Source organism: Ochotona curzoniae, unplaced genomic scaffold (genome assembly GCF_017591425.1).
Source record: "Ochotona curzoniae isolate NIBS_2020 unplaced genomic scaffold, NIBS_Ocur_1.0 patch336, whole genome shotgun sequence".
Taxonomy (NCBI): Eukaryota; Metazoa; Chordata; class Mammalia; order Lagomorpha; family Ochotonidae; genus Ochotona; species Ochotona curzoniae.
In genome coordinates, this window is record NW_024466902.1 from 732323 (window position 1) to 742117 (window position 9795).

General features: G+C 48.6%; 1 pseudogene; it reads left to right on the top strand.

Moving 5' to 3' along the window:
* Positions 1-306: 306 nt before the first annotated feature.
* On the top strand, positions 307-447 carry LOC121167133 (annotated as a pseudogene).
* The last annotated feature ends 9348 nt before the right edge of the window (positions 448-9795 follow it).

Here is a 9795-nt window from a genome sequence, read left to right on the forward strand (position 1 = left end):
GAAGGCCAAGCATTCTCAGCCCTGCATGGGAGGTTAATGTTTTCCTGAGCTTTTAAAAATGATTGGTGTAAAGAGTGAACTAAACTCCTTAGGTTACTCATTTATTTTAGCTGCTTTGTTATCCATTGGCAATGCTGTTGAAGTGTTATTGCAGAGAACATTATGTCTGGGGCCTGTGTTGTGATGCAGCTGATGAAATCACTACCTGTAACAATGGCATCCTTTTTGGGCAACACCATTTGGAGTCCTGGATGCTCTGCTTCTGATCCAGCTCCCTGCTCGTGCACCTTAAAAGTCAGCTGGGCAATACTTAACCTGGCAGGGGAGACACCATGATCAAGCAGGGCGAGGCTCATCCATGGTGCTGACCCCTGCGATTTCCCCAAATGTGGGAAACTCGACTGCATAATTTGTGGTAGTGAGGAACTGTGTTTGCGCTTTCCCTTAAAAAAGTCAGCTGGGGACCTGAATGCTTGGGCCCTGGCCACCCATGTGGGAGATGTAGATGGAGTTCCTGATGCTTGGCTTTGGCCTGGCACTGCTATTGCATGCATTTGGAGAGTTAGTCAGCAGACAGAAGATCTATCCCTGCCCCCATCACTTTGCCTTTCAAATAGATAAAATATCTTTCTTTGAAGATTTATTTTTAGTGCTTGGCACAGTAACTTAGTGGCAAAAGTCCGCACCTTGCATGTGCCAGGATCCCATATGGGTGCCAGTTCATATCCTGGCTGCACCATTTCCTTTCCAGCTCCCTGCTTGTGATCTGGGAAAGCAGTAAAGGACAGCCCAAAGCCTTGGAACCCTGCATCTGTGTCGGAGACCCAAAAGAAGCTCCTGGTATCTGGCTTTGGATCAGCTTAGCTCCGGTCACTGCAGCCACTTGGGGAGCTAACCAGTGGATAGAAGATCTTTCTCTCTGTCTCTCCTTCTTCTGCTTTCCCAGGCCTTTGACAAGGAGCTGGATCAGAAGTGAAGCAGCTTGGACTAGAACCAGAATTCATATGGGATACCAGTGCTGCAAGCAGAGGCTTAGCTTGCTACACTACAGTGCCAGCCTTTTAAAATTAATCTTTTTAAAAGATTACACTGGGTCCGGAACGGTAGCCTAGGCTTCTCCACTTCCTTTCCAGCTTGTGGTCTGGGAAAGCAGTCAAGGATGGCCCCAATCCTTGAGACCCTGAACCCATATGGGAGACCTGGAAAAAGCTCCTAACTCATGTCTTCAGATAGGCCATTACGGCCACTTGAGAAGTGAATCAGCAGATGGAAGATCTTGCTGTCTCTCCTTCTCTTTGTAAATCCGACTTTGCAATAAACATAAATGAATCTTAAAAAAAAAAAAAGCATTGTGTCTGTTGTACCGCAGTCGTTTCTAAAGCATCCTTGTGAGAAGTTGATCGTGTGGTCTTTCTCTGCTTTTGCACAGCACAGTTTTGTGTTCTTGGACATCAGCGTCGACTCTAATCCAATCGGCAGACTGATTTTTGAAGTAAGAAATTATTTTTTCTTTGCTAGTTGGGGTAGGCTGGGATCTATGTCTGTTGGAAGGGTAAATAGTTATTTTTTTAAAAACATTTTATCTTTATTTTGTAGCTATACTCTGATATATGTCCTAAAACGTGCAAAAATTTCCAGTTGTTGTGCACAGGAAAAGCTGGGTTTTCTGAAAGAGGCATAAAACTACATTACAAAAATTCAATTCTCCATCAAATAGTACCAAATGGTTGGATACAAGGAGGAGGTGAGTTCAGAATCTTAAACACAACTTTACTGGCAGCATCAGATTAGAATATCCAAAATTTTATCTCTGTGTTTTTATAAAATGCATACACAGTTAGATATGTTTAATGTTATATATGCACATTTATATCTCTTGTATGAGCAATTGATGAATTAAATTTTAATCTTTGTATTTTTAAAAACACTAATAAAATAAGCAAATCTAAATGATGTTAATCAGGAAAATTCTAAATTAAGAAGTTGTACAGGAGGGGCCAATGTTATTTTACAACAGGTAAAGCCACAGCCTGCAACGCCAGCAACCCGTGTGGGCACCAGTTCATAACCCATATACTGCATTTCTGATCTAGTTCCCTGCTAATGATGTGAGAAAAGCAGTAGAAGATGAACTGGTGCTTGCATCCCTGACGCCCGCAGGGGAGACCTAGATGAGGCTTCTGGCTCCAGACTGCTGCCTGGTCCAGCACTGGCCTTTGTAGTCGTAGGAGGAGTGAAATAATGGATAGAAGATCTCTTTCTGTCTGCCCCCATCCCTATCTGTAACTCTGCATTTCAAATAAATAATTTAAAAAACTCATAGGGGGCCCGGCATGATAGTGTAGTGGCTAAAGCCCTCATCTGGCACATGCTGGGGTCCCCTGTGGGCGCCGGTTCTAATCCTGGCAGCCCCGCTTCCCATCCAGCTTCCTGCTTGTGGCCTGGGAAAGCAATCTAGGATGGCCCAAAGCCTTGGGACCCTGAATCTACACAGGAGACCCGGAAGAAGCTCCTGGCTCCTGGCTTCAGATTGGCTCAGCTCCAGCCATTGCGGCTGCTTGGGGAGTGAACCATCGGATGGAAGATCTTCCTCTGTGTCTCTCCTCCTCTCTGTATATCTGCCTTTCCAATAAAAATAAATAAATCTCAAAAAAAACCTCATATAGGAATATAGGGTAGCATTTTTAGAAATCAAAATATAGTTTTGGATGCTCCCCTAAAAATATGAAACAGCATAGAAATATAGAGCATATATCGTAAGGGTGGGAATTTGAGGGTAGAATAAAGGGCAAACCATTCCTCACCCAAAATGTTATACTGTTAACTGTGAAAAGGAGTGTCTAGAGCATTTGAATCTCCGTTATTGTTTTCTTTTCCCATCAGCCCTTTGGTATTACACAGATAAGATGCCTGGTTGGCAGTATAAAATTAAAAAATATTTTAAAGGTTTATTTCATTTCTTTGAAATGAAATAGAGTAACAGAGAGTAACAGAGAGAAGGCAGGGAGAGAGAGATAGAGAGAGATCTTTCATCTGCTGGTTTACTCCTTGAATGGTTGTAATGGACAGGGCTGTGTCAGACTGAAACCAGAGTTCATCTAGGTCTCTCCAATGGCTGTGCCCCATGCTCTCGGACCATCTTTCGTTGCTTTCCCCAGGGTGTTAGCAGGAAACTGGATCAGATGTGGATCAGCTGCAGCCTGAGTGCCTGAAGCTGCCAGGGTCACATGGAGAGGTCTACTTCCCAGGGAAGTGCTTCTGGGGACATATTGAAATAGGGGCCTCTATAGAAGTGTTTGAAAGGTGTGAAATGACTTCTGGAAACTTCAACGGACCATGCACTAAACTCACAGGTAATGGAGGGAGCTGAGACAGGGAAAAAAAGAAAAAAAGAATCTGGAGGGCATATGTGGGTCAGACCAAGGCACTGCCCGTGTGAGAGAGTTAGGCTGGGCCAGGTAACAATGCTTGCCAGTGGACACAAAAGGCAGTGCTGTGGGGCAGACCAGGCAGGGCTGGGCCACAGCACCTGCTGGCAAGTGTCAGGGCAGAATTGGGCCACATTAGGCCGGACTGCAGCACCTATTGGCACTCTGAAGAAGTGATATTGGGGTGGATCTAAAAGGGGGATTTGAGTGCTCATCCTTGCTGGGTTGCAGCACCCACAGGTAGGCCCGGGAGCTGAAGTTGCTGGTAGTTTGGGCCAGGCAAGCCATGGCACCCACTGGGACCCATGAGAGGTGGGAGGATCCAGGATGGGCCAGGCTGCAGGTCCAGGTGGGGGCTGGGCTGCAGCACCGGCTGGAATGTGCAAAAACCAGAGTGGGGGTGGGCCAGCCTGGATTAGTCTGTAGTTTCCCCCGACAAGTACCAGGACTCTGGCATGGGCCATGCCAGGCTGTGTTGTAGCACCTGGCAGTGCACATGAGATATGGGGCTGGGAGTGAGCCTAGTAGGGGAACTTTGAACACTCCACTACTAGGCTGCAGCCCTCCTTGATGGGCACAAGAGCCAGGGCCAAGAGCTGCTGTGTCAGGCCACACAAGGCTGTAACACCTGTCAGCATATGTGTGGTCTGCATCTGGGGATGGACCAGGCTGGGCCAAGTCACAGCACCCAACGTGTGTGAGAGCCAGAACAGGATGTAGGCTGGGCCAAGCTAAGCTGCAGCAGCATCCACTAATTCACGTGAGTGCTGGGGCTGGAAACAGGCTGTGCTGGGCTGGGCTGCAACACCCACATGAGCTCTGGGGCTGGAAGTGGGCCAGGGAAGGGAACTTAGGGAACTCCTGTGCAGATCCCACTTATGAGCACAAGAGCTGGGGTGGAGGTGGTGTGTGGACTGGGCTGGGTAAGGCTGCAATACCTTTTAGCATGAATGTGTGCTTGGGCATGGAGTGGGTCAGGCTGGGCTGGGTCGTAGCACCCCCAGTTCACATGGGAGCTGAGGCTGGGGTGGTCTAGGCTGGGCTAGACTGCCGACTGGCATGTGTGAGAGCCAAGCAGAATATGGGTTGGATTAGCCCAGACCTCACCACCTATTGGTTAACATGAGACCCAGGGCTGGGAGCTGATCAGGCTGGGCTAGACCATAGCACCTGCTGACACACTCAAAAACTGTGGCTGGGAGTAGCCCTGGTAAGGATTATCGGGGATTGCTCTGACTATGTTCCAGCACCCGCCAGTGTGTGTGAGCCAGACTTAGGGTGGATTGAGCTGGGTTAGACCATAGCACTCACTGGTTTACATGAGAGATACTCTGGAGGTGGATCTGACCAGGCATCTGCTCCTGCACTAACAAACACACACAAGTCAAGTCTGAGGATTTCCCAGGCAAGGTTCCTTGGGTGACTCCCAAACAGCATGTCCAGGTACACACGAGGAACATGAAAGCCAGCTCATCTAGGCCAGGAGAGGATGGAAAGCAGAGCAGGTTGGACTACTCTCCTGGCAAAGCCTTGCAACATGTTCCTTGGCCTTTGGATGCACTAAGGTAAACTTGTTCAGCCAATAGACGTTGGCAAATTTTTCCCAACCCTGTTCAATGAAGCTGAGACTGTCTCAGAACTATCAAAGCCATGCAGGCATTCTTTGAACACATCGAATATTCTCCACATCAGGATCTCTAAGGTGTTATCAAATAACTGTCCCCTATCCCTGGGTGCTGATGTCATTTGACAGCAAGGAGTGGCTTCCTCTCTTTCCTCCTGTGGACATGTGAGGAAAAACAATTGAAATGTTTGTTCTGTTCATCTTTCTTTATACCTCGACTCTCTCAACCCTAATAGGAGACCACATGGATATGCATACCTCTCAATTATGTAATCAATATTAAAAACTTTTTTAGGGCCCGGCGCGGTGGTGCAAGTGGTTAAAGGTCCTCGCCTTGCACGCCCGGGATCCCATATGGGCGCCGGTTCTAATCCCGGCAGCCCCGCTTCCCTTCCAGCTCCCTGCCTGTGGCCTGGGAAAGCAGTCGAGGACGGCCCAAGGCTTTGGGACCCTGCACTCACTTGGGAGACCTGGAAAGAAGTTCCTGGATCCTGGCTTCGGATCGGCATAGTATCGGTTCGTTGCGCTCACTTGGGGAGTGAATCACCAGACGGAAGATCTTCCTCTCTGTCTCTCCTCTCTGTATATCTGCCTTTCCAATGAAAAATAATAAAAATAAATCTTTAAAAAAAAAACTTTTTTAAAAAGAAGGAAGTTGGACAACCAAGACTTGAATGGGTACCCTTATGTCATACTGGCATCTCAAGCAGTAATTTTACTTGCTACGCCACAGTGCCAGCCCCAACAAAATTAGATTTGGGAAGCCCTTTGGAAGATACTCCATAGGGAGCAATACAGCAGCAAAATAAAGTGACTGCTTAGAATGGAAAGAGATTTTCCAGAACTCAACATACACAGAAACGTAAGTTGATTTTGTTCTTTTGTGTGGTCTGGAATAGTCTCCAAGCAGCTTGCATGTGAGCAGCTCTTTTTCCCTCTGTTTCTCCAAAATGAGATCTTATTGTAAGTGGTATTATGCAACTTCTTATTTTTTCCACTTAAAATGTGGCATTTAGCTTTCCATGCAAATAGACATAAACAAAAATCGTAGTCTTAGTTTTTTAATAATGCCATACCAATTTAATTAACTCTCCTGTGGTGAACATTTTGACAGTTTTTTATTTTTTCGCTAGTTTAAAGCCATCCTCCATGGAGCCAATATCAGAATCTCCTATACCCAATTTTGTTTGCTTTTTCTCCTAGGCAAGATTTGGGGAAAGTAGGTTATATTATCTGCATTTTTTTATTTGAATAAAAACTTTCCAATAATAAGGTATACAGGTAAGACAATATGTCATTGGCATTCAAGATGCTTTGGTAAAAAGTGAGATTGTAAGGATTAAGCGTTTGGTAGAATGATTAAGACACTGCTTAACCGCAGCTACCGGTAACTGCCTAGGTTGCCTTGTACCTAGGCAAATGCTACACTGCTGGGAGAAAAGCTGGCAGTGGCTGGCAGGTATTTGGGGCCTGGTTGATGCAAAACTTGTTAATACTATCAGTGTGCTATCACAGTTAACTAATTTTTTTATTGTTTCTTTCTCTTTTTGTTTGTTTGTTTTAAGATATCTGAGAAAAGTGGGGAACACTGGGTCGGGATATGCCAGCCTCACCCCCAGGTGGAGGAGGAGAGACTGTAGATTACCTGGGGAGGGGGTCTGGGGACATGGAATAGGAACAGCTGAGGGCATGTTTCATAGAGGAGGGATGGCTCCTCTGGGCTTCCAGAGACCCAAGCACCGCACTCGGAGGTAGGAGAGGAAACTCAGGCCAAGGCATGTGCCCGTGGGAGAGACCTGGATTGGGCTAAGTAATATCACCTAATACCTGCCAGCACACACAAAAACTGGGACTGGGGGTCATGCCTGACTGCACTAGGCCTCAGTACCTGCCTGCAAGTGTTGGGGCCACTTCAGGCTATGCTGCAGCACCCACCAGATCACGGAAGAACCAGATTTAGGAACAGATTCTGTAGGGGATGTGTGGGACTGTAGTGCCTGCTGGTTTGCACAAGAGATGGTGTTGGTGACAGGTCAAACCAGGCATGACTGCAGAACTCTTCTGACCTCCTGATGCTCACTGGAGCCAGAGATGGGAGGAAGCTGGGCTGGGGCAGGCTGTAACTCCTGCCAGCACATGTAAAAGCTAAGACTGAGGGCTGTACCCACAGGCACACATGAGATCCAGGTCTGGGGATGGGCCTGTTGGGGTACCTGGGGAAACTACTAGGTTGCAGTTGCTGCTGGTGAGCATGAGGGCTGGGGCCGGGCCAGGCCAGGCAGGGCAACACTCAAGTATGTGTGGGCTGGCTTGTTGGGCAGGTCAGGCCAAGCCTTGGCATTCATTGGTATGCCTGGGAGCCAGGACAGGGTGTAGGCAGCTACTTCACTGGGCTAGACTACTTCACCTGCCAGATCACATAAGAGCTGAAGATGGGGACAGGCTGGGGAGGGGTGGGCTGCAGCACTACCAATGAGAGTTGGGACTTGGGGAGTGTCAGGCCAGATCAGGTCAGGCTGCAACATCTGATGGCAAGTGCTATGACTGCAGTGGGCCATGCCAGGCTGGGTCAGAGGCTCACCAGCATGAGCAAGATCTGGACTAGGCACAGGCCTGATAGGGGAACTAGGGGTTTCCCATGCTAGGCTTTGGTTCCTGCCGTGAGTACAAAAGCCAGGGCTGGGGGCAAACTGAGCTGAACATGGCTGTAGCACCCCTCAGAATGAGTGTGGGCTAGGTCTGGGAGTGGGTACTGGATTAAGCTGGAACCCAGTACCCACAGTCACCCTCAAGAGCTAGAATGGGTGTAGGACAGATTCAGCTAGGTTGTGTCACCTGCCAGTCCACATGACAACTTTGTCTGGGGGTGGGACAGGCAGGACTTGGCTGTAGTACCTGTTGGTGAGAGTTGGAGTGATTCTGGATGGTCAGGCAATGAGGTGGTGCCTGCCAGTAAATGTCAGTACTGGAGATGGGCCATATCAGGCTGGGATGAGCACCCACACCTCAGCTGCAAGATCCAGGACTGGTAGCTGATCTAATAGAGGAACCTGGGATAACTCCCCTGTTAGGTCCCAGCTCCCACTGGTGAGTGTAAGAGCTGGGACTGGGGCAGGCTAAGCTAGGCTACACCATCTGTAGGCATATGTTGGGTCTTGGGTAAGCCAGTCTAGGCCAGTCCACAGCACCCTCTGGAAGGTGCAAGAGCCAGGATGCAATGCAGCTAGGTCAGGTTGTGCCACAACACCTGCCAGTTCACACAAAGGCCAGGCCTGGGTTGGCCAGGCTGGGCTAGGCTACAGCACCTGCCAACATAAGCTGAGATTGGGGGCAGGCTGCACAGAGTCAGGCTACGATACCTGCTGCCAAATGCCAGGGCAAGATGGGCCATGCCATACTGGGCCACAGAATTCACCAGTAGGCCTGGTAGGAGGAACTTCAGGGACTTCTCTGCTAGGCCACTGACCTCACTGTTGGGCATGATAATTGGGACTGGGAGTGGGCCTGGCAGGGCAGGGCTACAACACTTGTTGGCCCAAATGTGAGCTGAGTTTGGGAGAGGACTGAGTCAGGCAAGGCCACCATATCCACTGTCACATACAAGAACCAGAGTAAGTGTAGGCCAGTCTCACTTTGCTGCAGTATCTGCTGGCAAGTGCTGGGCCTGGGTACAAGTCATGTCAGGCTAGACCACAGTATGTCCTGGCAAGTGCAAGATCTGGGACTGGAAGTGGGCCTAATAGGGAAACTAAAGGCATTCCTCTGCTGGGCTGTAGCTTCTCCTCGTGAGCATGAGAGCTGCAGTATCCATGGGTGTGTATGAGATTTGCATGGGATGTAGGACAGGAAATACTAGACTGCTGCACGTGCTGATCCATGTAGGAACTGGAGCTAGAGGCAGGCTTGGTGAGGGTTATTGGGGGTTACCTTGCCTAGGCTGCAGTTCCTGCTGGTGTGTGTAAGGGCTCACTTTGTGGTGGGTTGGGTTGGGTTAGACCACAGCACCCATTGGTTTGGTTGGGAGATGGTGCTGGGGGCAGAACTGACCAGACAACTGTATTTACTTTACGGGTATGTGCGTAGGCTGATGCAGGCTTTGGGCTGAACTGAACCCTGGACTAACTGGCACTGACAAGAGTCAAGTCTGAGGTCACCCCAGGCAAAGTTTCTTGGGGAGACTCCCCAGCTAGGCCATTTGACTCAAACTCCAGCCACAAGGAAAATCACAGGATATGTAGTCCAACCACAGGATGTGTAGTCCATCAGTCCAGTTGCTGATTCCCGTGTAGTAGACAGCGTGCCCAGATGCACACTGAAGATACAACGGCCAGCTCATCTAGACCAGCATAGGATGATGAGTGCCTTGTCAGAGGATGGAAATCAGAACAGTTTGGCCAAACTCTGCAGCAAGTGTCTGAGTCTGTGGATGCACTGAGGTGGACTTGGTCAGCCAATAGACCTTGGAAAGATTTTCTCTTCCCTCATGCCAGAAAGCTGACAATGTCTTACAGTTGCCAAAACCACTCAAATAATACTCTCGGAACATTCTTCCCACATCAGGATCTCCAAGGTATCATCAAATGACCGTCTCCATCCCTGGGTGCTGATGTTTTTTTGGCAGTAATGAGCAGATTTCTACCCCCTCTTCCCCAGAGATGGAAAATAAGAAAAAAATTAGAACCATTTGTCCCAACTCCTTCTTTCATACCTTGACCCTCCCTATCCTAATCAGTGGTCCATGTG